Here is a 6,695-nt window from a genome sequence, read left to right as displayed (position 1 = left end):
CCTGTGAATGCGTGAGATGTTGTATCTGTCTGATATGTTCATTCAACTGAAAAGTGACTAGTGGGACACCAGTCTAATATGTAGTCCGTAACACGATCTAAACTTTGCAGCTATCGCGTTTATTTTTTTGACTTTTTACCTCATCTCGAGGCTTCCTGAGATTCCCCCGTTCGACGACCCCGAAACAAATCAAATAGAGACATCTACAGTATATAAGCAATTGTACATAGGAAGCAAAATCCCCTTTTTATCTCTCTCCTCCTCGTCTCTCGGTAAAGGGAGCTGCCTGCATGTACGGACAGTCGAGAAGAGGCTGGATTTGTGTAACGTGCATATTTTAAAGACTGAACAAAGAGCATCTCTCATAGCTATTGTGCACTGCATTATTACACACATCTTTATTTTTTGTTGTGTAAGAGATTTTTATTTATTTTTTTTTTGTAAAATATACACTCACACAATACACTTTTCAGCCCTTTTTTTTGCGTTAGTTACAACGATAACAACCAATAAAAATAACATCAGCTATAAACGAAAATGGACATGGTTTACTCTTTCTTATTTTTTTTGTTTTTGCGGAAGAACATGTTTTAGGATTTTGGTCAGGACTAAAATCTCTAAATCCGTGTGTGTGCGTGCGCGTGCATGGATACACGTGTGTGTGTGTGTGTGTGTGTGTGTGTGTGTGTGTGATCATCCGGGGCAGCTAGCAGTTGAACTGCTTCTGTGACTGTTATTTCTCGTCTCTTCTTTGTGTTTTATATGCTTTTATAATCTGTTTATTGTTTGTTATTGCTTTGAAGTGCAGTTATTTCTTTGTGTTATTTGAGCTCAGTTTGTGGACTTTTTTTTTCTTTTTTAAGAGCGCCGAATCAAACAAGGCCAAGTGATCGGCTCCTCTGACAAACAACCGGATATCTCATCAGGCAGAAATCGGGGACTTCACCTGTTAGAAACGCTGAAACTTTGCGTTGCGCAATTAAGCTGAACGCCTTGGTGGAATATTAGAGCTCAAACGGGATTCAAAGGAAACGATTTAAACCGAATCTTTGAAAAGCTCTCGCTGTAAGCTTCGTGGAAGTGAGTTAGATCGAAAGACCCCGAGAGTGGATCGCAGTCACCCAGCGTGAACTGAGACTGAAAGTTGAGTTTAACCAAAATGTTCACAGAATAAGTGTAGCTAATGGTCAGTTACTGCCGTCATACTTCTCGGATTTCTCTTCAGTCCCATCCTAAGAGTGCTTGTTTTTATGTAATGTGCTTTGTATTTCTGGTAAAAGCAAAAAGCAAGTGTTATTTCGCTATTTTTCCACCCCCTGTTGTGGGTGCACCAATCGGTTGAAAATGTTTTTAAAGCCTAGATACTATATAAACAAAGATTTATGATTAAAAAAAAATTAGGTTGTGACATAAAGTTTAAATATTTCTGATTCGCTTGATGAAATGTAACCAGATTTTTCATGTTACCGATGTTAGTTCCATTATACGAAAGTCCGATTATTTATTATTTTTTTCTTTTTTGGGGGGCTTTCTTTGAGATGTCTTTGATGACATGAAATGGGCAGCTTGTATGCTGCGTCGCAGAAGAAATCTGTGTACTTTGTTTTTCTATTTTTACTTTTTAATGTAAATTGTTATGCTAATTATATGATATACGATGACAAGTTGTTTATTTTATTTGATTTTTATTAGAATAGATTTTTCAAAAAAAAGATCGTTTTTTGATAGTGTTCTCAGAGTTTTGGACACTGCTGTACAGGTTTCTTAAATTTTCTGATATTTATACGTCTAGGATACGCAGGGGGTGGATTTTTGTGAAGCATTACCAGCAGACCATGATGGAAAAACGTCGGTTTCGTAATATCGTTTCGTCAAAATAAGAGGAACCATTGTACAATGTAGATGGTGCATATCATGTTTGGTGTCATATCTTTAATTCGGTAATGTTTCAACCTCTCCTGTTTTACGTTTTCCCAAGTTTTCAGCAGAATAAACTGAGAATGCAAATAACAAAATAAATAACAGCAAACATTGTTTCTGTAGATTGTGGTTTAACACACTTCATATCTCCTTTCTTTCAGTGAGAAACATTGGCATCACAAGACTTGCATGAAGGTCATGAGGATTTCCATGTCTTGAAATTGTACACTGGTCATAATTTTGGCATGATATAATGGGACTTAAGCAACAAACCCGACCCCTAGTTCTAAAGCCAGTTATTTAGTGCGACATCAAAACCGTAAAAGAACATGTAACAGGCAGAAAGTACAGTTGGGCCTTTTTTTTTGATCTTCATCCTACATTCAAACGCTTGGCGGAAAATGCTACTGGCCCTCATGAGACTCACGACTGATTGCAATATCATTTCTGTGTTCTAGACTAGAGAATGGGACTGTTCTCCTACTTAAATTCATCAAATGAGTCATTTGTAGCACTTATACAATGCTTTTCAGAATGTATTTATTTATTGGGCAAAACAAATATTTTATCCTGCTTATGCTTGCTGTACTGTTAAGATTTACTAGAATGAGGTTGAATGTACCTACACATAAATTGACATTTAAAGTGACAAAACGTCGGTTTAATTAATCGGATAGCATTGCCATCATTAACCACAAACAATAACACATTGAGAATACGTGGTAAGGGGCACTTACAATGAGACTGGGAATGTCCCAGTAAATCAAGGCATCTGGTCGACCTGATTACACGCTACATGCACAGGACAGGAGCTTTTGCACATGCCCTGCTATAAAAACCTGTTTAAACCAGCCTAATCTCATTTCCTGGTATTAGCTAGCGTCTAAAGAGTGCCCAAAACTCCACCAAAATCAGCCAAGAGGCCGTGCCTGGGGTACCTTCTTTTTATCTTTAATGCAAACAAAAAACATACATTTTTTTTTTTTTTTTTTTTTTAGCCAATTGTATTATGGAAACACTGAAGTCATTCGTGTTTTTGTGTTGTTTTTTTATTACGATAGACTGTAAAATGAAATTGCGTTTGTGTGTTTAACAGATTATATGTATATAAGAAAGACCGTTTAAGATTGTTACTCTTAAATAATGCTTATGTCACTTTGTAATGGTGTTTAAAATACATACTTAGCTTCAGTTTGTCATATAACTGAATATAAACTTTGCATTATCGGTAAATAACCTTTCAATTCTTTGAATAGTTATTATTCATTCTGCACTCTTTGTACTGCATAAATACGCTGATGTAAGTATGTGTTACTGTTAGCAGCAGGGCTGCAGCGGTGTTAATTACTCGATATGTTCCTGCTTATAGCCATGAGTAGGACTTTGTCACTTTTGAATGGCTATATAAGCACTAGAAACCGGAGGAAATCAACATGTTTCGCAGATATATGGGTCTGTTTGGATGTGTAATGATATTTGTAGGTTAAAACAGTGATTGTTTTTGCTTAAGAATCCATTTTCACAGTCCGCATCAAGTATGGCAAATTGCCTTTTTTATACATTTTCGAAATGATTGCTATGTTTATGTGGGTTATATTATGTCTGCTCTCTGAACCGACTCATTTGCGGGTCAAGATCCGGTAGACGAGAACACATCAGATTAGAGATTTACAAGCTGCTTCTATCTGTAATTCTATTTTAGAACAAAAGTGTGTACGTCCCAATCTTTGTAAACTTTTTTTTTTATCTGAAACTTTAACCCAGTTAATTTCGGTATAACGTTTTTGTGATTCGACAGCAATCAGCTTGATGCTTTAAATACTAATCTATGAAGAATAGCCTTGAAGAAGCCATGCATATAATATTGTCCTATTGATTCTTCCTGGTTTCTGAAAAAGGCTTTGGTGAATGTTTATACGTGAGTTTATACGATGTTTAAAATGATTGCCGTGTTTTTGCACTGTTATCACTGAATTATTTAGCGGTATGAATATTTTATTGACATTTGGTTTAGATGGTTTTATGTGTATGTGTGCACTACACATATGGCATTTCTAAAACAAATAATCAAGAGAATAAACACACGCGTTTATATGATAAAGACCTCTATGGCTGCAGATTTGTCCTCTGATGAAACAGTGCAAGTGTGCAAGAACTATTCAAGTCTTCTTTGTGCAATATAATGATAATCAAACTCCAGTTGGGTTATTTTGACTAGGTTAAAAAATAAGAAAACAACCACACAAAAAAGGTTTGAGATTTCTTTATTATTTAATTGTACAAATAACATCCTTTATATTATATGGGGACATGTATATAATTATTTTATTTGCTATACTGTAATAAAATCCATTTAGTTTCATTCAGGTTTTCTATTTATTTATTAAACGTTATGGAAATAGTTTCCTAATTATATGATGTCCCCTGTGCATGACAGGTTCACACTATAATAATTTCCGTAACACGTTTATACACGTTCTATTGCCATTAACCTGTGCCGCACACCAGCACTTTCAGTCATAATTCTTAATCTTAAATTGCAATTTATTTAAATAAAATAATATAAAATAAAAAACTGTTTTGTTTTTAGAAAAGTTCTCTTCTATGTGTGTGACAGAGCCCTCTGGTGTGCAACAACTGCACCTCTAAGCAACATTGCTAATCTGCCAATGAATATTAGATACATTTAAAAACAAAAATTCCAGACTTTTTAAAAGGAAAACGATTAATAATTGTATGTTGAATGAGTGTAAGAGTTTGAAAGCAACAGGATTAAATACAGAATTTGGGGGATAAAATGTCAAACTCACTACAACCTGATGATTGTAGGTCATTGTTGGGGGTCACTTAATTTCTAGCGATTATCTCTGCATTTATTAACAAATCGTTCGATCTCGTCATTATACATCCCTATCATTGTATCCTCTAGTATTATAATGAGTGAAGCTGGAGATTTTCAGAGATTTAATGCCTCATTTTTTTTCTGTGGATTTCATCTGTGGCTGAATTGGCTTTTTTTCTTCAATGATTAATGGTTTTGTTAACATCAGGTGTTCATCACTAACGCTCAATCATCATTTATTTGGTCACTTAATTCAATTATTAACTTAAATTATATTTTTGTATTCTAATTATATTAAGACTTTTTCTCTGCGGAGTTTGTCAATTTCATTAATATCTTCAGGCTCCTCTGGGGGGACTTCAGGCATGTCATTGGGGTGTGCAATGAACTCATCACCTCTATTGGACTGGGCCAACAAGTACTCCACTGCAGTGCATAGGTTAAACATTGGCATGGATTTTTAATCTGATAACGCTTACCTTTAGTCTTCAAATAGCAGATTTGCTCAGAATGTTTCAACCTCATGTTAGGAAGTGCTAAGACAGTCAATCTACGGCATTGGCAGAGATGGACTGGTTTGACAACAATATGCCTGCCTTTCAGGACTTGAACCCTGGACCCACAGATTAAAATGTTGTGCTTTACCAACCGAGTTATCCAGCAAATATTGGGCTGAGCATCTTCAACATCTCCAACAAACCCTAAAGAGGATAGAGGAAGCAGGACTGACATTAAATGTTTCCAAATATGAGTGGGCAAGGCAAGAGGCAAATTACCTGGGGTATCACCTGGGCAACGGGCAACTTAGACCACAGATAGACATGGTGGAGGCAATCCGAAGGAGCCCACAACCAAAGACCAAGAAGGAAGTGAGGTCTTTCCTATGAATGGTGGGCTGGTACCTAACCCCAACCTGGATCCAGTCTATGAAGGACTACAATGCCAGAGTTACATTAGTAGCGACTAATTATGACATCACGCTGCGCCTCGCAAACGGAAGCTGCATAAACCATTGTCCACGTATGAATAGGTGTTACTGTTGTTTGTTTTGTGTGTGTGTCTGTGTGTATATAGTCACGCGGTGAAGAATCACACAAGGAGATCTCAAAATAAAAGCCCTAGAGGGTGGTTTTATTTACAAAAAGTGAAGTTTTTAAGGGTGAATGGTGAATTCAGTGCTCTGCAGTGCTTTTCCCTCTGGTGCGGTGGGTCCGTGGGGTGCTTCGTGGAGGCCATTCATGTCACACACTGCTATCTGGGGAAGTATAGAAGAGACAACGTTAGTTCCTTCTCTCATGGAATCAATCCTCGAGTTCTGGTGTGCCTTGTGTGGGGATGCTCTCGGGATGCTCGTCACTATATATATATATATCTATCTCACGGTTGGATTATTTTCTGGTTTATTTTTCCTTTTAGTTGTTTTGTTTGTACTTTGGTTTTTTTTTTTTTACTGTGGAAAAGCCTTCTGTAAATAAAACTCCACTTTGCACTGAAGTGCTTTTGCGAGCGAGCCATCATTTTACATTACTTGCACGCACTTACATAAATATGGTGTAATATGAATATTTTTTTCATATCTTTGCTTATTTCTAAACACTTTTGAGAATCTGAAGTTTGATGCTGGATTGGAAAAAGATCTTCAAGAGCTCTGTAAGACCTATTTTATATTATTAATAGATTTAACAAATAATGATAATAATATTTATAATAACACTGTGTATAAAACCTTTTTTCTTAATATGTTAAAAGTTTTATGCTCCTTACAGTGTTTACAAAAATTTGACAGATGGATGTTGTGGTCGAGATTGAGGTCAGAAGGGAGGTGCGTCACAGAAATTGCAAAGTTCGGCGTCAGAGTCAGCCAATCTGTGGGCGGTAGAGGTTTATGCAACAATCACAACCAGTGCCCAAACTACAAATCCTGGATTATCTC

The sequence above is a fragment of the Puntigrus tetrazona genome, unplaced genomic scaffold (assembly GCF_018831695.1).
Source record: "Puntigrus tetrazona isolate hp1 unplaced genomic scaffold, ASM1883169v1 S000000608, whole genome shotgun sequence".
NCBI classification, from domain to species: domain Eukaryota; kingdom Metazoa; phylum Chordata; class Actinopteri; order Cypriniformes; family Cyprinidae; genus Puntigrus; species Puntigrus tetrazona.
This window is presented reverse-complemented; position numbering follows the sequence as displayed.